The sequence below is a fragment of the Camellia sinensis genome, chromosome 2, assembly GCF_055761805.1.
Source record: "Camellia sinensis isolate YWXY chromosome 2, ASM5576180v1, whole genome shotgun sequence".
Lineage (NCBI taxonomy): Eukaryota > Viridiplantae > Streptophyta > Magnoliopsida > Ericales > Theaceae > Camellia > Camellia sinensis.
Genome location: NC_138962.1, coordinates 94823808 through 94847954, shown reverse-complemented (window position 1 = coordinate 94847954; position 24147 = coordinate 94823808).

Genomic DNA, 24147 nt, shown 5'->3' with positions numbered 1-24147 from the left:
ATACAGTGGCTGATGCCTTGAGCAGAAAATCAACAGGGAGTATGGCTTGCTTGCTTACTGAACAAAGGGAGATTTTGCAAGACTTTGAAAAGTCTGAAATTGAAGTGGTAGTGTGTGAACAGGGCGGATTGATAGCCGCTATTACAGCCGAGCCGGCAATTGTTGATGAAATCAAGCAAAAACAGAAAGAGGATGAGTTCCTCAGAAAGCTAATTAATGAATTTGAAGTCAGCCCAAAAGCAGAGTTCAGTATCGAGAATGGAATGTTGAAATTTCGAAACCGAATATGTGTTCCAGTTATTCCGGAGCTAAAGAAGAGGGTCTTAGACGAAGCCCACAGATCCGTATTTGCTATGCATCCGGGTAACAATAAAATGTATCGGGATTTGAAACAAACCTATTGGTGGCCTAAAATGAAGAAAGAGATTGCAGAACATGTGTCCAAGTGCCTTCAGTGTCAGCAAGTTAAGGCTGAACATCAGAAACCAGGCGGTCTACTTCAACCTCTCCCCATTCCTGAGTGGAAGTGGGAACATGTGACTATGGATTTCGTTGTTGGCCTACCTCGGACTTCCCGCGGTATGGATTCTGTTTGGGTTGTAGTTGATAGACTGACTAAATCTGCACATTTTCTGCCTGTCAAAACTACATTTACTGCTTACAGGTTGGCTACTATTTATGTTGATGAAATTGTCCGCTTACATGGAGTTCCAGTAACCATTGTGTCGGATAGAGATCCGAAGTTTGTATCTAGATTGTGGAAGAGTTTGCAGGAAGCTATGGGAACAGAACTAAGGTTCAGTACTGCATTCCACCCACAGACAGATGGGCAGTCAGAACGAACAATACAGACTTTGGAAGATATGCTTCGCATGTGTGCTTTGGATTTTCAGGGGAGTTGGGAAGATTGCCTGCCACTTGCAGAATTTGCCTATAATAATAGCTTCCACTCCAGCATCGGTATGGCACCATACGAGGCTTTGTATGGTAGGAGGTGTAGATCACCTATTTGTTGGACAGAGGTCGGGGACAGAGCTTTGCTCGGGCCTGAAATTGTACAAGACACCTCTGAAAAGATCAAGATTATTCGGCAAAGGCTCAAAACAGCTCAAGACCGACAGAAGAGTTATGCAGATGTCCGGAGAAGACCTCTTGAGTATGAGGTCGGCGACCATGTGTTCATCCGTGTTTCTCCAATGAAAGGCCAAGTCAGGTTTGGGAAAAAGGGCAAGTTGACGCCCCGTTATATTGGGCCGTTTCAAATTTTGGAGAAACTTGGTCCAGTTGCTTATAGAGTTGCTTTGCCACCGGGATTTGAACAAATCCACAATGTGTTTCATGTGTCAATGTTGAGGGGTTACCTCCGAGACCCGTTGCATGTGATTGATTATCACCGGATTGCTATCGATGAAAATATGGAATATGCTGAATGGCCGGAAAGAATTGTTGACCGACAAGTGAAAGAATTGAGAAACAAATCCATTCCAATGGTGAAAGTGGAATGGAAGGAACACTATGGGACAGATGCTACATGGGAAAAAGAGGAGGAAATGCGTCTACGCTATCCACATTTGTTTCCCGACGAAGGTAAGTTAAGTTTGGAGGACCAAACTTCCTAAAGGGGGGAAGACTGTGACACCCCTGTTCCGTAGTATGTTAATTGGTCCTTAACATGATGTGATTATGTATTTTGATATGATTTTTTGTTCCACTATGTGAAAATATGTGGTTTGAAATTTTATCTGTTCATCGTAGGAATATCTGTTTGAGTAGTCTGTTTTGGAAATTTAATTGAGGGCCTTATCGGCCACGGAACCCGAAATTGACTACGCCATTGTGGTTGGCATAATTTTTAGGGCCTACGGTGAAATTTAATTGAAATTTGATTCTGGTCAATTTAAACTGATTAAATTGATAAATTAAGCACCCCATTATTTTATATTAAAATATTTGTTAGTGGGGCTTGTTGTATATTTGCATTGCACTCCCCTTTAGCTCTCTTAAAACTCAAAATCTGAGTTAGACAATTGAGAGGGAGAGAGAGGCCGGCCATGGAGAGAAAAAGAGAGAGATTTGTGTAATTTGGGCTCAAGACTTGGGAATTTGAAGATCTAGCTCAAGATTTGGCTAGAGCTTGAGTGTTGAAGCTCTTAGGTAAGTGATTTCATGAAATCTTACTTGTAATTTGTAAGTTCAAGGGTTGTTTGTGATCAAGAACATGTAATGAGTTGATTTTTGTTGAGATTGAAGTCTTAGAACTCATGCATGTAAGAAATTACTTTGAATTTGCATGTTTGAGCTTGAAACACATGATTCATGTGGAGTTTTGGGTAAAACTCATATTGTAGTCACCATTTGTACCATCTAAGTTGAGAATGATGAGCATCTCCCACATGCATGTACAAATCATGGGAGTATAAGTCTTGAATGTTGAATTTGAGCATGTTGATGATGGGTTTGAGACAATTTGGGACATGCATGTAGATAATTCATGTAATTGAGCTTCCTAATGTTGTAATCTGCATTAGTAGCATGTTAGCATGTGTAAATGTGTAATTTGAACCATTGCATGCAAGAAATGTAGATGGAAAACTGATTTGGAGCTCAAGAACACGATCTGGGAAACCCAGATTTTTGAGGTCCGCTCGAGCGGGGTAATGGCCGCTCGAGCGGGAAAATCGTGCTCCCAGCATTTTTGCAGAGTTGGATGCCCACTCGAGCGGGACATTTCACGCTCGAGCGTGGATCTTTGTAGACGGACCTTCAGCTCGAGCGCATCTTTTGTGCAACCAGTACCTTGCAGGCCTTAAGGGTCCGCTCGAGCGGAGAAGCTTACGCTCGAGCGGGGACCCTGTTTTCTGGAATTTTGTTCATACATTCTGTGATTCGTTTTCCGTTCTCTTTCACTTGTAAGCACTCTTAGGCATGTGTTAAGCATTGTAAATGAGTTAATGAGATAAGAACAAAGCCTAAAGAGGAATATGTGAATTAAAGAACGAATTGAACTGTTAGTGACCCTTTTGTATTCATGAAATGTGTAGGGTCAAGCTCCAGGGCGCATCCACAAGCCGATCACTGTGAGTAATATCAATATTTGAAAACTTGTCGATGTCCAATTGTTATTCCCCTATAAATATTATGAGTTGTTAATTGGGATTGTGGACAAAAGTTTGACATGAATGAATGGGCCAAAGGCCGTTTGACATGAATGAATGGGCCAAAGGCCGTTTGACATGAATGAATGGGCCAAAGGCCGTTTGACACGAATGAATGGGCCAAAGGCCGTTTGACATGAATGAATGGGCCAAAGGCCGTTTGACACGAATGAATGGGCCAAAGGCCGTTTGACATGAATGAATGGGCCAAAGGCCGTTTGACATGAATGAATGGGCCAAAGGCCGTTTGACATGAATGAATGGGCCAAAGGCCGTTTGACATGAATGAACGGGCCAAAGGCCGTTTGACATGAATGAATGGGCCAAAGGCCGTTTGACATGAATGAATGGGCCGAAGGCCGTTTTGCCAAGAATGGAAACCCGGATGGGCCAAAGGCCAGAATGTTTGGAACTACAGTTACTTGACTTGCATTTCGTATAGTTATATATATTTTGCTGTTAAACAGAAGTATGAATTGGGCCCAAGGCCGTTTGGAGCATGTTGTTCTACATATTGTTATGTAACTGTTATATTTGATATTATTCACTGGGCTGTCGCTCACGCTCATTCATGTATTTGTAGGTGAGCCAAGGGAAGTCCAAACCCAGCCCCAGTGAAGTCTGCTAGGAACAACAGGAATTTTGGGAGAGTCAGCCTTGTGCCTCGCGCATGAGACCATCCTTGCCCTTTTACTATGTACCTATGTTTTGTCTTGTTGGCAAGGACCTAGTGCATGTCTGTACATAGTCTGTTATAGGTTGACTCGTTTTGGACGATCCTGTCTGTAATGAATTTTGTGAAACTGTACTTTTGATGTGAGTTATTAACGTATCTGAGTATGGTTTGTTTGATGTGCATATAAGCACGGCTCTATGGACAAAGTTTTTAATTTTGCTTCCGTTTGGCCCCCATTAACTCTGTTAGAATGCGTTTAGAACAGTTTGAGGCCGTAGGTAATCTCATGATTACTGGCCGGTTACGTCCTTAACCCACGGGGGCGGGTTCGGGTCGTGACACCCCGCCTCCTCACTCCATTCCAGTAGCTTGAAGGCCATTTCCAGAGCTTAAGAGTCCCCAAACTTGGTCTAAAGGCTGTCAAAGATTGGTTCTTCAAGGGTAAGTCTTATTTTCCTCTTTTCTTGCTTTATTTTCATCTATATTCTAGCCCCTTGTGCTCACATATTTGGGCTCCGACCCTAACTGAAAATAGTCTTATTTTAAGATCTATTTCATGTTTGATTAAGGGCTTCTTCCTGTTTGAGGTTTCTTTTTTATACTGTGTTAAAAACCTCTTTTAGGCCTCTTTCTTGCATAGTATTTTAGGCCTATTTGTAAACTGTTTTGAGCTTTGATATAAATTGTGAGTTGCCTTATTTTGAGCTCCTCTTCAACTTTATTGAAGGGCTCTTCACTGTTTGAGACTTCCCTCTATCACTTGCCTCTTTATCCCTCTTTTGGCCCCTTTGTTTGCAAGTTTTTTTAGCCCCTTGTGCTTGTATTTTTGGGCTCCAACCCGAACTGTAAAGAGTCATATTTTGACCCCCTCTTCATGTTTGATCAAGGGTCCTTTACTGTTTGAGGCTCCCTTTTTGCTCTTTGTGTTTAAACCTTCTTTTAGGCCTATTTTTGCATAATGTTTTAAGCTCACTTGTGCACTGTTTTGGACTTGGTCATAAACTGTAAAGTATATTATTTTGAGCCCCTCTTCAACTTTGTTGAAGGGCTCTTCTTTGTTTGGGGCCAGCTGCTGTCCCTTTGTGTTTAATCTCTATTTTAGGCCTTTTCTTGCATGATAGATTAGCCCTATTTGCATTCGTTTTTGGGACTTGTTATAAACTGGAAATATGCATGTTTTGGGACTATATTGCTTCTGACTTCATACTTTATGATCAAAAAATGCATGTTTTGTATAGCTATAGGACAATGCATATGCCTAGTTTTGTGTTTCGGGTTCATTCCATGCATCGGGTGCCATGTTTCCATGTTTCGGGGCTGTTTTGCATCATATTTCATCACTGAAATTTGCATGTTTGCGTACCATGTTTCATGCCTTGCCATGCCTTGTTAGTGTTGCATGCTATGCCTTGGGTTCGGTCCTCGATTTGCGTGCATGTGTGCACGCATTTCGAGTGTCTCATTTTTCATCTCATGGCTACTAATGTGAGTGTGGCAGAGGTCCACTCATGTTGGTGTAAGTCCATTGTGCATTGAGTATGCCATTTCATTTTATAGCATTGCGTATGCTAGGTTGTATGTTAGAGCATTGCGTATGCCTTGTTACATCGTGCATTGTGTATGCCATCTCATAGCATTGTGCATGCTAGGTTGTATATTAGTTGCATTCATGCATGTCATGCATATTGCATTGTGCTTGGGATAGGAGTTAGCCCGAGCACGGGAAACGAGGGACGTTTCGTACTTCGAGTGACGGAACGTGTCTCAATTCCCAATCACTGACACTCCGGATTATCCATGATGGAGTTTAGGTTTTGTTGTGTTTATATGTGCATTCATTTCATATTGAGTGGTGTAATTCGACTACTCGGCCATCATGCATCGATATGCGTGATTGGTGGCACGAGGACCGAGGACTACACTCCCTGAAGAGTAGTCATGCATACATATGTGAAAATACTTTGCCATGCCCCTTTGTTGCTCTCTGTTGCAGCAAATCAGAAATTGACAGCCTTCCGGAGCTTGGCACGCATTCCAAGAACAATTGCAAACAGAGGCAAACCGGGGCATCGCGAGGGATTCTCTACACAAGGTAACCCGAGCATGCATCATTCACCATCCGGAGCAGATTTGAGGCAGTCCCTAGCTTGCATGCCAATTTATTGCTTTCCTAATTTAATTTGTTAATTAATTAGGGTTTTGTACATATTTGGACTGTAATTATTCATTTGGGACTGTATATTATTTATTCGGACCCTCTACGCGAGGGCAATGTTGTAATAAGTGTGCGTGTGTATGATGTATGTCTTCCAACCCCACGTCTTTCTCCCTTTTATTTACCCGCTTATGATGGTTAGATTAGGGCATGTTTCAATTAGCATACAGTATGATAGCATATTTGCATTCATTCATCTGTTTTGTATGCACCGGGCTCGGCGCATCATACTAACTGTATTGTATTTTCAATTCCAAGTTGAATACATGTTAGTTGTAGCATTTCATATGCCATGTTTAGAATAGCCGAGCCTGCTATAGTTGCATATTTGCATGTGTTGCATTAGGCATTTCCGTATAATTAGGATCATGCATGGATTTCTAATTAGCTTCTGTTTTGGCTTGGAGTACTTAGTAAGTTTTATGCTTTAGCATCCTTGCATGCGTGTGAGTGACTGCCATGAATAGCATGCTTACCATGAGGCTATATGCTTATGTGATATAACTGCCTGAATGCCTGTGGGTGAAGGTTGAGTTATTTGAATTGGAACAATTCATCAAATGTGTGTTTTAAGCCCACTAGATAGTGGCAAAATCATGTTTTTCTAAGCCCACCCGAGAGTGGCAAATCTACGTCTTAGCCTACTTGCGGGTAGCACCATCAAACCACTTTAAAAAATAAACATGAAATGTTTTGTTCCAATTCAGACGGTCCAGTCTATACTTGTATGTTGTGCGCATCACATAGTAAATCTAGGCTAATAACCGGAATAAGAACGCATAATGTTTTCAAAAATAGATATCATGGTTAGTAGAGGCCGATCTTTGATCGGGCGAGCGAGGGTGCTCACGAAGTGCCCTTCCCCGATCGTACCCAAGTTCCCGAGCCGAGGCAACTTTGGTGATGACAGACACGTGGCCTTAGGCAAACAAGTCAGGGTTTCCTAAATTTCCCCAAAATAAAACATTTAGGTGGCGACTCTGTATCTGGCAAAGCAGTCCATGTTTGGCACTTCTTTCAAAATCCGTTTTCTCAAAACGATTTGCCGGATTTGGACTCTTTGGTTCAGATTTAGAACCGTGACAATTTGAGAGTCCAAACTGTAGTGAACCCCAAATGAACAGAACGGGACTCATCCCTCCCGGGGCGTTCGGGGACATCTACAGTTTCTGGCGACCCTGCTGGGGATTTAGAGAACTTGACTCGAACTCATGATATCTGTTTTTGACGACACTTATGTGTTTCTTTGCATTGCATGTGCATTGGTGCGCCTAGGACACCGTGTTTGCCATCTGCTATTCCTAAACGGTTTGCCGGAGGCTTGTCTTGTCAAGGCATGACCATAAGGCTGACCGGTTATGGGCTCTGCCGGTATGGGAACACAAACACTGGTTTTACCGGGGCACCCTTTTTGACCATTCGACCTAGTGCATATTCGGAATCCATAGTGACCATTCCAAACTAGGACAGGTTGCTTACCCGATATAGGTAGTTTGAAACCGCTGCGTGCGTAGTGAAACCCTAGCTCCTGACAAAATAGGACAGGGAAACCCTACCCCAACATAGGAGTGTTTTGGCTCTCACTTGTCTGCTATGTGCTTTTAGAGTGCGTCTCTATAGGAATGCATGTATCAGTCTACAAGTTTGGACATCAAGCCTGCGGGCACCAGTTTAGTAGTTTGGGCATCAGGCCTGCGGGCACCAGTTCAGTACTTTGGGATTCAGTTTACCAAAGGGTAACAGTTTACAGGCCGAATTTTGGGGCAGAATTCAGTAGAGGGCACAGTCATCCTGTTATGCTCATATCCGTTTTGGTGAAATCAGGCTGAGATGCTGCATGTTTTCTCTTTTGCTAGGGTAGTCCCGGAACTATAGCTTTAGAAGGCTTCGATATCCCCCGGGTACATTAGACTAGTGCTGATAGACTTTATTAGGTCAGAAATTCAATTCAAAGGCAACTAGTGTTCTTTCGCTGAGGCAAGGCAAAGAAAAGCCAGTCAGGGCTCACCGGTTCATCTGATCCGTCAGTCGCCAGTCACATCACCTTTGTCCAGACTCAGCAGACCGTGATGGCACAGGGTTCGGAAGAATTTGTGGCCGTGATAGCAGCGCTAAATCAAGGAACTGCCATGCAGGTTGAGACCAGTATTGAAACGCAGCGCCCATCTGGGGCGTCTGCTTCACATCCAGCTTTGGGACCCCAGCCGAACTTTGACCCACTTCCGCCAGCTGAAGATTTGCAGGGTTCAGATCCTTGAGAAGGGTTAGCTTAAGCCTGAGTTTTCAGAACCCTAGTGCAGCCTAATGAGAGACTTTATCCCCTTGATGCTAATGACCTCTATCTGACCGCAGTGAAAATTGCGAACCTTGAGAACCAGTTCAAAAAGGCACAGGGCCTTAACTCCATTCCCGACATTGAGGATGGGTACACTGAGTCTGCCGTACGGCTCCCAGACAGATTCAAAATGCCATATATTGACCGTTTCGACGGGTCTGGGGATCCAATGGTACATATCTGAATTTTCTTGGATGTCCTAAAGCGGATGGGTCTGACTAAGCCACAAAAACTCTCTCTGTATGGAAGAACCCTGTCGGGTGTAGCAGCCACTTGGTACGCTAAGTTAGAGGACAAAGTGAAGCAAAATTGGGAAGAATTGGCTGAGGCCTTTGTCGATCAGTATTCCTACAATACCCAAGTTGAAATGACCATCCAAGAACTTGAAGCAACCAGCCAGAACCCAACAGAACCTTTTGTGGAATTTGTTACAAGGTGGAGAGCAAAGGCAGCACAGATGACAGATCGTCGCCCTTCTGAGAGGGATCAAGTGCAGATGATGGTGCGAAACTTCGAGCATGATATGTTGCAAAAGTTGATAGTCGCTCCGCTATCCACTTTCAAAAGTTTGCACGAACTGGGGGGCCAGATCGAGAATGCGTTCAACAGTGGGATCATTCCCAGAACAAGTGAACCGACAAGGAGGGTGATTTCAGGGAGTACCAACGCTGGTAGTAGCGCTATTCCCAAACCCACCGAAATCAATACAGTCGCCACAGCCGACCCTTTTGCCAAACCAAGCCTACAAACAACTGGCCCAGCCCGAGCTCAAGGCAAAACTTTCACCCCCCTCTATATGAGCCTGACTAGCGCATTAAAAGCCTTGATGGAAAGAGGGCATCTCAAACCCCTCGATCCTCAAACTCTTCCTGACCCACTCCCAGCCAGACATAACCCCTCCAAGTACTGTATGTACCATCAGCAGCGCGGTCATGGCACCGACCGTTGCTACCGCCTTCGTCATGAGATCCAAAATCTCATCGACAATCAGACGATAGCTCCACCTTCAAACCCCAATGACCAAACATCTCCTGCCTACCTCAATCTCATCCATATACTGCCATCCACCTATGACCCCAGCATATACATCACCCCTGCCCATCTACCCAAGCCTGAGGTGTTTATCCCAGAAAGCATGGACTTATGCATGATGGGCCCACCTGAACCTCAACAATCTCAAACCCGTGAACCCACTACTTCTGAGTTGATGGGAATGATTAAAGATCTTCAAAGAACTGTGACAGATCTGGCCTCCGGGACATTGGCTCCATCATCGACCACACCACATACCGGGAACTTCATGTCAAAAGGCTCCCCGATCTTGGGACGGGCTGCATTTGAGGAAGGCCAATCCCTTGGCAAAGTGGAGGCGAGTGGAAGGAACAAGATAGGGGCGGACATGGATCCCCATGAACATCTTCTATTGGCTGTTGAGGCTTTGAAAGTCGAGGGATTGAACAAAGAGCAAGTGCTTGCAGTTGTTGCAAAAACTATGGACGACATTTTCGCCACTCAAGTTGGGGGCAGTTTGAATCAAGGGGCAAGCCGGGAGAAGGGTCGTTGTATCAGAAACGTTCCTTTCAGCTATAATCCTGCACTCGGAAGAGATCAGCAAACTAGGCCAGCACCTGCTAATCCCTCTGCTGGTGCGCCCAGCAAAAATCCACAAACCTTGAAGTACCAACCCCGAGGTCGGAGGGTCTTCCATGCCCTCTATATGCCTTTGTCCAAAGCTCTCCAAATCCTTATTGGACAAGGCCATCTCAAACCCCTTGAGCCTCGGCCTCTCCCGAACCCTCTTCCGGCTACACATGATGCTACCTAGTATTGCGCGTACCATCAGCAAACCGGCCATACTACCGACAATTGTTTTCGTCTTTGCCACGAAGTACAGGATCTGTTTGACAACGGGGTCATCCTCCCGCCGAGCTCAGCAAGGTCTATCGGCACTGGATCGGTGAACTTGGGGGATAATGTGATGTGATCAGGGGATGAACCAGCTGCGGGTGGCACTCGATTAAGTCCAGACGTGGGAATGGCACACACTGTTCTGAGCAATATGCAAACATCAGTTTTTGTGCTTTTTAACTTGGGTATTGAGTCAGTCTTGTTGCTTTGTATAGAGTCAGTCTTTTTGTTTTGGGTCTGTCTTGGTGTATCGAGTCTGTCCTGGTTTGTTGGAGTCGAGTGATTTCGGAGGTGTTACCTCGGACATCACTTGCTTGTTTTGTGTTTGTCTTTTCGTTTTCTTTTGAGTCTGTTTCTGCCTTAGAGCCAGTTGTGCTAACAGATTCTAATTGAAATAGTAGTGATTTTCGCACTCTTGTGTTTGCTTCTGCCGTGTGCTAGTTGTGCCGGGATTTGAATGAAACGGCAGTGCATTCCACCTGCTCTCTTGTGCCTTGAAATTATTGCATTGACCTAAGTTTTTCAAAAAAAATTTTGAACACTGCGGTGAAAACGAAGAGGAAGGAATTCCTCGGGTTTTACAAAAATTTGATCAATTGAGAGAAAGAGAGGCATGCTAAGCCCTTAATGAATGAAATCATGCTTGTTAGTGTGAGTACTGGGAAGGATCCTGGCTTGATCCAGATTGGTTCTACATTGTCTTCAGCGCAAGCGACTAGTCGCTTTCTTAAAAGATTTCAAAAAATGTTTTGCGCGGTCCTGGGAAGACAAGTGTGGAATCGCTCTTAAGATTGTGCAGCCTAGGATTGCTCTCAGCCTCGAGACTCGACCCCTTGCTTTCAAACCTCGAACTCGGACTCAGAAAGTTCAAAGGTCAACCATAATGTGAGGCCTGCGTGGCCAGATTCGAAGCAACCCTCGAACTAAGGGCAAGAAAAGTCAGATCAAGAAGATCAAGTGTTTTCAAAGGAAGCTTGCGAAGCTAGATCAAAAGCCCTCAAACTAGGGGCAAAACTGTCAGATGTGCTCGAAGAGTCAAAAAAATTGGGATGTTTCTCAAGCTAACAAAGATCGGCAAGAATGCCAAATCCCAAAGAGGAAGAGAGAAGAAAGTATTGCTGAAGAAAAACTGAGTTCCGATCTACAACACTAGGGGCAAATTCAGCCTCCACGAGATGGACTCCTGCATCGTCAGCGAACAGCAGCCACTCTCTTAGATTCAGACGGATTCGAGATCTCAGAACCATTTGACATGGACCAAGCTACACTTTTACCCTTGAGAGGCTCGCTGGGCCGAAAACCCGGAAGGGCGGCCCAGGCAAAAGTTAGAGCAAGAAAAGAAGAAAAAGAACAAAAAAGAGAAAAGAACAAAAGAACAAAAAGGAAAGATGCAAAGAAAAGAACAAAAAAAGAAAATGCAAAAAATGAAGAAAAAAATTGAATTGAAGAAGAAAGAAAATACAAAAGAAATAAAAAAGAAAAGAAAAGTAAAGCTCGCAAGGTTGAAAACCCGGAAGGGCGGCCTTGGCAAAAGTTAAAGCACAAAAGGAGAGGTTAGTACCCGAGTGTACCTTAACCCCGAACTACGTAAGGCTTGATTCCCATGTTTGGGATACGTAGGCAACTTCATTCTGAAGTCCAGCCGTAAAACACTTGAAATTGACTGTGCCCATGTAATGGTTTTGATCATCTTCGCTTTCTCTATATCCGAGAATTTGGTTATGTTCATCACTCTGAAGACTGACTACAATGCGTCGCGGTGCTATCCAAACAAGAGGCAACTTTCCGTTGCCATTCAATACGCTGCGGTGCCGTTCAAACAAGGGGCAACTTTCTGTTGCCAGGAAGCTCTCTTCAAGCACGGGGCAATTTTCTTTCGAATCTGAGGTTGTGCATCTCGAGAGTGGGTTCTATGCTCGTTGAGCAGTGGCCGTTTGCAAAAATAGTTTTTGAGAATTTTTACTAAGGTTGACTGATCTTCTCTCGAAAACTATTCCATTTTTCCAAAACTGGACCTTTTTCTTGGACCCAAGAAAGGAAAATTTTCAGTGCTCATAACCTAACTTGCATGATTTTGAATCAGAAAATCGAACAAGCGTGTTAATCTAACTCTCATTTTGGTTAAAATTGTTTTAGTTGAAAGCCAAAAACAAAAAATGGTCAAAATGATGAACTAGGGGCACAGTTGAGTCAGGTGTTCTGTCTTTTCCCCATTGTCAACATACATGCCAGAAAAGGCACCATACTTGCCAAGAAAGGCACTCTACCTGCCAGAAAAGGCACAACTGAAGGCGACAGCGAAAGGGCTGAAAGCTCTCTCATCCTCCAAGCAGCGAGATATCAAGCCAAGTGCGAAGCACAAGATTGGAACGGATCAAGATACTCCATTCCCTCATCTGGCGCATCGACAGATGTCACCGAAGGAAATAGCCGCGAACTGATTATGTTGGGCAAGAACCTGCAACTTTCTATTTATCCATCAACCACCCAGGGGAGGGATAAAAAATGAGAGATTGAAGAATAGAGAGATGTGCGTTGAGAGAAAAAGTGAGGAAAGGGCTTTTTCAGAAAAAACAGAGCCTGAGGGCCGAGTGATGTGAGAATCACAAATAAGAAAATGGTGGGAAATAATACCCGGAGAAACTGGCTCCTCTGGCTCCTTGTGCACCAAGAGGTCTCTTGTCTTTATAACACAGTTGAGTGTTGTGTTTGTGTGTTTTGTTTGTCTCGATTCTCGTTTTGATTCGTTTAAGTGTCAATAGATGTGTTTAGGTTGTTCTACCTTTGTTTTCCATTGTTGAGTCGTTTTGGCTGTGGTCAGTTGTAGGCTCAATACCCGGTTGAGAACCCTTTCCTCATTTCAATTTCAAAAATCGTTTTGTGCTCAGAGTGCCGTGTCGTTCTCCACATTTGTGCAAATCAGGATTGGTTCTTTCGTAAAGCCGCGGGATTCAACCCAGGTCATGTGAAAACAGTAAAACCAGGACCCATCTAAAGCTATGAAAGTTCCGGGCTACAAAGTAAAAGAAAAGAGGGAAAATGTCGGGCATCCGAGATTGTTTCAACTTCTGCAAGTTTCGTCATTGCATCATGTATGTTCAGAATGAGCAGTGTCTTGTATGAGCTGTGTGCCGAATAAACAAAATACTGTGTTATGAGCTGTGAGTTCAGAATGAGTTGTGTTCAGAACGGACCGTGTGTTCAGAATCAGCGATGTCATGCGTGAGCCATATGTTCCAAAATAAGTAGAATATTGTGTTATGAGCTGTGTGTTCAGAATAAGCAGTATGCCGATACGAGCTGTGTGTTCAAAGTGAACAGAATACTGTGTTAACTGTTTCACTTTTTCAAGCCAGAATGGCGATCAGAAGTGCTCTCTCTGAGTACCATTCCCCGTCAGAGTAAATCGGTTTACCGCCACTCACTCCATGAGGTGCTTTCTAAAGTGCCGCTTTGCTTGTTTATTGCATTCCTTAAACATCACGCTCCGCATTGCTTGCAACATGTATCGTATCATCACACTTATTGCATTTATTTGCATCTTGTGTTATCTCTTTTTGTTTATCCTTTTACGCTGAGCAGCGTTTAGGATTGTTTTCCCCTGGGACTCAACTTAGGTTGCGTGGAACACGCTCCCGAGTTGTTTACCTCTTCTCATGGTTTCAGCGTGGTTAGAGTGTTCTTTTCCTCACATGACTTCAGCGTGTTTGGAATTTATCTTAGGTTGCGTTGTGCGCGCACCTGGGCGGTTGTTGTTTTCGGACCACTTCTCACGATTTCAGCGTGGTTTGAGTGTCCCGTTCCTCACACGATTTCAGCGTGTTTGGATTTTATCTCAGGTTGCGTTGTGCACGCACCTGGGCGGTTGTTGTTTGGACCTCCTCTCACGATATCAGCGTGGTTTGAGTGTCCCGTTCCTTACGCGATTTCAGCGTGTTTGGATTTTATCTCAGGTTGCGTTGTGCGCGCACCTGGGCAGTTGTTGTTTTTGGACCTCTTCTCACGATTTCAGCGTGGTTTGAGTGTCCCGTTCCTTACGTGATTTCAGCGTGTTTGGATTTTATCTCAGGTCGCGTTGTGCGCGGACCTGGGCGGTTGTTGTTTGGACCTCCTCTCACGATTTCAGCGTGGTTTGAGTGTCCCGCTCCTTACGCGATTTCAGCGTGTTTGGATTTTATCTCAGGTCGCGTTGTGCGCGCACCTGGGCGGTTGTTGTTTGGACCTCCTCTCACGATTTCAGTGTGGTTTGAGTGTCCCGTTCCTTACGCGATTTCAGTGTGTTTGGATTTTATCTCAGGTTGCGTTGTGCGAGCACCTGGGTGGTTGTTGTTTTCGGACCTCTTCTCACGATTTCAGCGTGGTTTCAGTGTCCCGTTCCTTACGCAATTTCAGCGTGTTTGGATTTTATCTCAGGTCGCGTTGTGCGCTCACCTGGGCGGTTGTTGTTTGGACCTCCTCTCACAATTTTAGCGTGGTTTGAGTGTCCCGTTCCTTACGCGATTTCAGCGTGTTTGGATTTTATCTCAGGTCGCGTTGTGCGCGCACCTAGGCGGTTGTTGTTTAGACCTCCTCTCATGATTTCAGTGTGGTTTGAGTGTCCCGTTCCTTACGTGATTTCAGCGTGTTTGGATTTTATCTCAGGTTGCGTTGTGCGCGCACCTAGGCGGTTGTTGTTTTCGGACCTCTTCTCACAATTTCAGCGTGGTTTGAGTGTCCCGTTCCTTACGCGATTTTAGCGTGTTTGGATTTTATCTCAGGTCGCGTTGTGCGCGCACCTGGGTGGTTGTTGTTTCGACCTCGTCTCACGATTTCAGCGTGGTTTGAGTGTCCCGTTCCTTACGCGATTTCAGCGTGTTTGGATTTTATCTCAGGTCGCATTGTGCGCGCACCTGGGCGGTTGTTGTTTGGACCTCCTCTCACGATTTCAACGTGGTTTGAGTGTCCCGTTCCTTACGCGATTTCAGCATGTTTTGATTTTATCTCAGGTTGCGTTGTGCGCGCACCTGGGCGATTGTTGTTTTCGGACCTCTTCTCACGATTTCAACGTTGTTTGAGTGTCCCGTTCCTTACGCGATTTCAGCGTGTTTGAAATTTATCCCAGGTTGCGTTGTAGACGCACTGGGCGGGTTGTTTTTTTTTTGGAGCCTCCCCTTCCTCACACGATTTCAGCGTGTTTGGAATTTATCTTAGGTTGCATGGAACGCGCTCCTGATTGTTTTTTTTTTTTTTTTTTTGTTCTTCCTCCACTCATGAATCCAGCGTGGTTGGCGTGTGTTCACCCTTTGCATCTATTGCATCACATCTATTACATCGTATCTATTTTACTGTCTGGTCTAGGAGACCTTAAATCCTGCATCTTTATTCGCACCGTCTCGTGCACTTTCCGGTCTAGGAGACCTTAAATCCTCTAAAGGTGTAATTCCTTTGGTGTTTGTCGTGCTCGAACGACTTCTCGTGGTCTGGTATAGCCACCTGCCTATGTTTGCGGTGAGTTTCTAGGAGACCAACAGAGACGGTGGAAATTAGAGTTCGAATGGCTCATGCCTAGAACACAAAGGTTCGGGATTTTCAGAGACTAAAGTCTGGTTTAAATACCCAGAGGTATATCCTCGGCTTGAAATCTGTATGGCAGCCCCATAGATTGAGATAGCGTGTGTACGCGCCTCAATTCTGGATACTGAACCAACCTAGTCTGTCACCCTGTCGGAGAATAGGGAAAGCTATGACCATAGTCAGGGAGAAAAGTAGTACCTGCAGTTCAACCAAGAAGAAGCGAAAGATCCCCAGCAGCATGAGGTAAGTCATTGTCAATCGCCCCTGTAAGGTACCTTTAGCTCTTAGCTATTACATTGCATTTTAGCCACTACATTACAGTACATGGCATGAATCCTCAATTATCAAAATAGGCTTCACGTAGCGTATAAGTCCAACTTTCAAAATCGGATTCGCGTAGCGTACAAGTCCAACTTTTAAAACACGCCCCAAAACCCTCATGAATGGCAACCCAAGTGACTTAAACATACAAGCATGCACAATGCCCATTTCAACGCACAAAACTACAACACCTCAAGGCATAAAAAGGATGATAAATGCTGTCATACAAGCATGATATAGGGACTGAAATAGCATGAGAAGTGACTCCAAATCATTTAAACAACCTAACCAAAGCATGCTAATGACTCATTTGCTCAAGGCCAAAATTCTAGAATGCAAAGGAGCTATGTAAAACACGACAAACATGACAAAAACAGTGACCAACAGACCTAAAGCATGACAAATCATGACCAAAAGCTTCAATAAGCTAAGCCAAATCATGAAGATATACTAGGCTAAACACACGGCACATTTCTAGGCAAGATAGGGAATTACAAAGCAAGTACAAGATGCATGCTAAGGGCTACAAATCCGACCAAAGACAGAGATATAACATGACTAATAGGCACCCAAAAACCTCTGAGATGGGACCAAAAACAACCAAGTATGCATGTTGCCCTTTTAAGCCAAAACAAAGGTAAAAGAAGGACAAAGGGGAGAGGGGTGTCCCTCCCCTACACAAGACTTCAAAATCACTCCATCACCACTGAAAATCCATTGGATTTCAGTGGTGAGAAGACCAACAAAACAAAGTAAACAAAACTTAAAGAAAAAGGCACCAAAATAGGCCAAAAGAGGCCTAAGGGGAGGAGTTCGACCCCCAATGCCACAACACCCTTAATGAAAGATGTTAAGCACAAAAATACAAGACTTTTTCATGTTATACACAAAGCTTAAATTGGCATGCAAGACAGGTAGAAAACTAGTGCAAGATTGGGGAAACTAAAGCAAGTGTCTCACCCTTGAAGAAACCTTGAAGAACAGATGATCCAGTCACTCTCTACTGATCAAAATCAGTCCAAAACCTCAACAAACAACCCTCAATGCCTCTCAATCTCGGAGCAAGGTGTAATGGTGTGTGTTTTAGTGCAAAAGTAAGGTCAAAATGCACTTTTAGGCTTCCAAACACACCCTAAGGATGAGAGAGAGGGAGATATAGAGAGAGAGGATGATATATCAGATATATAGATATAGAAGCTCTGGTTTTTTGATTCAAAAGCTCTAACCCTCAACAAAGGGAGAGGATGAGTGCTTTATATAGGCAAAGGCCAAGGTTCTAGGCTTCTCCAAGAAGCTAGATGAAAAGGGCAAAGGGTGCAAAGGGCTCTTGGCTTCTTGGAGAAGCTAATACAGCTGGCCAAGCTTCCCCAAGAAGCTTGGCCAAAGGGTTCAAGCTTCTAGAAGGAAAGGGGGGTCAAAGGTTCACACCAGCCAAAAACTGCACGGGGAGGAGTGATGGTGCATTCCAGCTAGCACAGCTGGCATGCACCATGCCTCAAGGGTGCAAAGGAGTCACACCGGCCAGCAAAAGAGGTCGCCAGCAAAATAAAGTGCCGGCCGGCCAAATATAGTGCCGACCGGCCATTGATTTTAAGAAACCATGGCCGGTGGCACCCATAAGCAGCCGGTGATGCTAGGGGAAGGCTAGTGGAATGTGGGGATGGCCAACAAGCCATTCCCCACCCTTCAAGGCAAAAATACAAGTGTTTGGTGCCAAAACCAAACACGGAACAGTCGAGTCAAGAGATCCTGAGGCAAGGCACGCAGCCAAGACTTTCGGGAACTCAAGACGAAACACAAACAAAGAGGATCACCGAGTGTTCCAATGGTGACGTCCAAGTCTTGAGGACGGTCAAAAATGGGGTGTCTACAGTTGCCCCTCTTTGATAGAACTCGAAAGTCATAACAATGACGGGAGTGAGTGTCAAAGCCCAGAGACGACCCATTTTTGACAAGGCCGAAGACTTAGACAAAGCATACAAGCTACAGATAAAGATATGCGCCCGAAGGCAGGGGCAAAATGCAACTGACAATGCAAGAAGCCAAACATAACTTATGATCATGCAAAGAAAACTGTAATGAAGCATACATGCGACAATTTTAAGCTAGCATACACCAAACTACACTACAATGCAGAAAGGATGTAAGAGAATTATGCAATTCTCAATACGTCTCACTCAGAATATACTACACCTGTCCGGTTCGTCGGGTTGTACCAGCCTTAAATGAACCGCACATACAATACCGTGCCTGCAAAGAAAACAAACTTAACAGGTGCAATATCGTTAGCAACATGCATAATAATGTACTCGAAATACGTGACAACGCAAAGCGAATGGGAAGCATAACAACACTGTGAAGGTACAGACATGTAAGTGGAGCACGCGGTCTACGCGGGCAACGAAATTGATCATAAGCATGCGGTCTACGCAAGTAATGAAATTGGTCATAAGCATGCGGTCTATGCAAGCAGAATATGCGGTCTACACAAGGAAAACATGTGGTCCACGCAAGCAGAACATGAGGTCTACGCAAGCAGAACATGCGGTCTACACAAGGAAAACATGTGGTCTACGCAAGCAGAACATGCGGTCTACGCAAGGAAAACATGCGGTCTACGCAAGTAAAACATGCGGTCTATGCAGGGAAAACATGCGGTCTACGCAAGGAAAGCATTGCGGTCTACGCAAGTAAAACATGCGGTCTATGCAGGGAAAACATGCGGTCTACGCAAGGAAAGCATTGCGGTCTACGCAAGTAAAACATGCGGTCTACGCAGGGAAAACATGCGGTCTACGCGAGGAAAGCATTGTGGTCTACGCAAATAAAACATGCGGTCTACGCAGGGAAAACATGCGGTCTACGCAAGTAATGAAATTGATTACAAACGTGCGGTCTACGTAGGTAACGTAATTAATTATAAACATACGGTCTACGCAAGCAATGTGTATGAGAAGAGTTGAATGTACACATGTAAGTAAAAACATGTTATTCACGATGCTGGAATGTAAAGTACTGTAACACAGCATAATTGAAACGATTTGTGGAATTCACAAGATATGAAAAGGATACGGGACGGGACGTTCTTCGTACGTATCGAGCATCGCCCGCAGAAGTTGTGGCCTGAGGTCAACTCGAAGGTTCACTTTTCAAAAGTATGCTTTCCCGCATTGTTTCAAGTGATGAAGGTGCCAAACCATGTAGTTGACCCGAAAAAAGGTGCGGAAGGCGCGTTGACCGCAAGGGGTGTTTTACTGGTATCAATTCCGACACTTTGCTACCCTGCCATTCTATGTTTTACTTTCCTTTCTACTGGTAGTTTAAGCACATTGCACTGCCTCGGGCAGGTTTTATTTTTTATTAAAAATACACATTTTGCAAAACACGTGATGGGGATGAAACAACCATTTTGTTTAAAAGATGTCGCATTTGTAAATTTTCTATGCATCGCATCGCAAGGTAACACACCACAATGTGAACGAAATTGAACTTGTTTTGAACATTGAGTACTTGCATCGTAATAATCAGGTAGTGAACCGACTTACAACTCGATAAGCAAAACAAAGGCATGATATAACCAATCAAGTGTGATTACAACTCGATAAACAAATCAAAAACTCAAAGAGAGTGAAATACAACTCGATAAGCAAATGTATAATAACTCGATAAGTAGACAGGTGTGACTCCGCAAGAATCGATCACCGAGGGGAGATTGGAGGTGGTGGAGTTCCCCAACCCCTAGCATAAACAGCTCAGGGAACAAGGAGGAAGACCATCGGCCAGGGGTAGAGGCCATCGGCCACAAGAAATGGCCATCGGCCAGAAATTTGTTCTGTCGGCCAAAAGTGATGGCCGGCCGGCACAATATTTGGCCGGCCGTCCATGAATGAAGGAATCACCAGAATGTTGACACCTGTCCTCCACCCAACCTTATCTCCTACAAAAGACCTCAGCTCTGTAGTTTTTCTCAATTCCACACTGATTTGCTCTAATGGAAGAGTTTCTTGCTCAAAATCTTACAGCTTGGATTGCTAGCTTGGATGGCTCGAAAAATTTGAATTTCCGGGGTTTCGGCATAAATGCACTATTCACTCTGGGTCGTACCCCGTTGCACCTTCTGTTTCTTCACGTCGCGGCGAGGTTTTGGAATCCGGTGACGCATGTCTTTAGCTTCGCTGGGCAAGAGATATGTCCTACCTTTGAAGATTTCTGAGCCTTAATGGAGTCCGAGTGCGACGAGGAGCTCCTGTCCCGACTTAATTTTGGTCATGCCCAATCCTTAGGGCAAATGTGTGGACTCAGTATGCGTGACGCTCGGTCTTTGATTTGTGACGGGATGTTGGATATTCCGAGTTTGATCTATCGGTTTTCTGATGCCGGTGATCGCAACGACCATTATTGGCAAGGCTTCCGGCGACACGCCCTATGTTTGTGCATGTTATCTCATTTTCTATTTGTCTCAGGCTCCGGAGGGTCTAGTGTCCGGCTGACCGAGGTTGCCCAAGGCTTGAAGGAGGGCAAGAGCTGTATTGCCATGACTCTGGTTGAGACGTTGATGGGCTTAGACGCCTTTTATCGTCATGAGACGACCAGATTAGCAGGGAGTCCACTACTACTACAGGTACTGTTTCCCACCCAATCTCACATATGTATTGCTCACATCACTCGGCCCCTCAAGCTCGATTTTTCTCACAAAAACCCTATCCTCACTTTTCTCTCATCGTACATCTCTCTATTCTTTATTCTCTCATTTTTCATCCCTTCCCAGGTATGGTTGATGGACAAACTGCAGGTTATGGACTCTTGCCCAGCATATTCAGCTCGCGGCTACTTCTTCCGGCACCGTCTAGTCAATGCCCTTGATGAGGGATGGTGGTTCGCTTGGATGTGCCGTTTGTCCGCAGACCGTATTGCTTGGCAGTGCCCTTGGCTGAGCCTTTCGGCAATGAGTTACAATATGTCCCGGCAGACTGGGATTCAATTGATTGGTCTCACTCACTGTGTATTCTACTTCCCATTCCGGATTCGACGCCAATTTGGCCATGATCAGACCTGCCCGCCAGAGGGGATAGAGTATATCCTGCTGCATTCCCAACCCGAGGCGCACAGCTTGCTCGGCAGGCCACCGCGTGGAGGACGAGAGAACTCCTGGCCCCCGCTCCCACTTTCAGTTATACTTTGTCTGACAAGTGCTTGGATTGGCTCAATGAAGAGGCACAGAAAGGGCCCAGCTTGGCATCAGAGGCTTCGACCAGCTCTGGGAGGGGGCGCAGGAACACCTGACTTGACTATGCCCCGGATCTATTGCTTTATTAGTACTTTCAAGTTTTCTTTATGAATGTAATAAAAATCAACTTCGATTGTATGCAAGAGCAGGAGAACTCTGTTTTGAAATCAATGAAATTGAAGGTTGTGGCACTGAAAATTTTCCGCTTTGGTCCAAAAATGGTCTAAGTTGTAAAAAGATTGATTTTGAACAAAGTCAACTTTTATTAAAACTTTTCAAAACCATTTTCGACATGGATCAGAACTGGACATGTCTGAAATCTGTCACTGAGACGCACAAGCCCCGGATCCCAGCAACTGGAAAGTTGCCCCTAGTTTGAAGAGTACCGCGGCACTGCATGGCAACGAAAAGTTGCCCCTAGTCTGAATAGCATTGCACTGGAGATTCCAATGGATGCTGATAGACAAAGATGACTGAGATGATCGAATGGACAAAGTTGATCGGGGAAAAGTTTATGGCTAAACTTCAGGATGAAGTTGCCTACGTATCCCAAAGATGGGAATCAAGCCTTACGTAGTTCAGGCTTAGGTTCACTCGGGTATTTTCACTCTCCTTTTACGCTCTAACTTTTGCCAAGGTCGCCCTTTGCGGGTTTTCAACCTTACGAGCTCAGTTTTTATATTTTCTAACTTTTTGTGCTCTAACTTTTGCCTAGGTCGCCCTTTCGGGTTTTCGGCCTAGCAAGCCTCTCAAGGGTAATATTTCTTCAACTTGTCCATGTTGATTGGTTGGGAAAATTCCAGGCCATCTAGGTCCATCAGAACCACAGCTTCACCTGACCAGATAGCTTTGATGATGTAGGGACCAGTCCAATTGGGTCTGAACTTGCCCCTTGGGTCGTGGATGGGAGCTCGGTTGTCTTTGAGCACCAGATCTCCTTCCTTTAGATTCCTGGACTTAACTTTCTTGTCGAAAGTCCGGGCAATTCTACGCTGATAACCTTGAACATGGTACAGTGCTTTCAGTCTTCTCTCATCAAAGAGCATGAGTTCCTCAAACCTGCTTTGCTGCCAATCTGCTTCGGCTATTTGACACTCAGCCAATACTCGTAATGACGGAACCTCAACCTCAATTGGTAGAACGGCCTCCATCCCATAAACCAATGAATACGGAGTCACTTCGGTAGAAGTTCTAATTGAAGTCCTGTAGCCCCACAGAGCAAATGGCAGCTTATCTGGCCAATCCCGGTAGGTTTCCACCATCTTCTGCAGTATATGCTTGATATTCTTGTTGGCGGCCTCAACTGCTCCGTTGGTTTGCGGCTGGTATGTGGATGACTTATGAAAAGCCACGTTATATTTCTCCAACAAGTCAATCACTTCCTTCTTGAAGTGGGAACCGTTATCTGAAATGACCTCGTTTGGGACTCCATAACGGCAGATGATGTTGTTTCTGATGAACTTTGCGATGTGCGACGCCTTTAACACCACGTATGATTAGGCCTCGACCCACTTCGTGAAATAATCTATCGCGACCAAGATAAACTCATGCCCATTCGACCCTTTTGGAGTAACAGCCCCGATCACATCAATTCCCCAAACTGAAAATGGCCATGGTGAAGTCATGTTGTACAGCTTCGACGGCGGAATATTCATGCGATTCGCATGGATCTGACATTTGTGGCATCGCCGAACAAAGCTGATACAATCCTCCTCCATGGTGGACCAGTAGTAACCCTGTCGGAGGATCTTCCGTGCTAGCATTACTCCGCTCATGTGTGCACCGCACTCTCCTCCATGGATGGCCTCCATCAAGCGCTTCGATTCTTCAGCTTCGACACACATTTTGTGCATTCCCAGATGACCTCTCTTATACAGCTTACCCCCACAGATGATGAACTGAACGGCCATTCTTCTGATCGCCCTCTTATCCTTGGCATTTGCCTCTGGTGGATAAGTCTCTTTCTCCAAGAAGTTCCAAATGTCGTAATACCAGGGGTTGTCGTCCTGAGCCTCATCTATGGCGGAAATTGACTCATATGCTGGCACAAACTTCTGGTCAATAATGACTGGACGCATCCGGACTCCGGACGGGATGTCTATCATGGAAGATAGAGTTGCTAGTGAATCTGCGAACCTGTTGTTCTCTCTTACTAGATGAGTGAAAGTTAGCTTCTCAAACCGAGGAATTAACAAGTCCAAGGCCTAGTGGTAAATTATCATATTTTCCTCTTTGGCTTTCCAGTCTCCTTTTGCTTGAGACACAACAAGGTTCGAGTCCCCAATGACGTCCAACCGTCTTACCCCTAGTTCTAGGGCTGCTTCTAGGCCGGCAATACATGCCTCATATTCTGCTTCATTGTTCGAGACTTTGAACCGGAGCTTGAATGCTAAAGGGATACGGGAATCGTCAGGCGCTATCAGCAACACTCCTATCCCATACCCGTACTGGTTTGACGCTCCGTCAAAGTACATCGTCCAAGTTTCATCTTCGATGTGCAGAATGGCTTCATCTGGGAATAGGTACTCAACCGCCTCATCCCCTTCAACCGGGTGGTCGGCAAGGAACTCCGCTACCGCTCTTCCTTTTACTGACTTGCCTGTCACATACTTCAGATCAAATTCAAAAAGCAACAGTAGCCAACGAGCTAGCCTACCCGTAAGTGCCGGTTTCTCGAAAAGATATTTGATGGGATCCAAGCGTGAAACCAACATTACAGAGTGAGCTAACAGGTAGTGCCGCAGCTTCCTGGTAGCC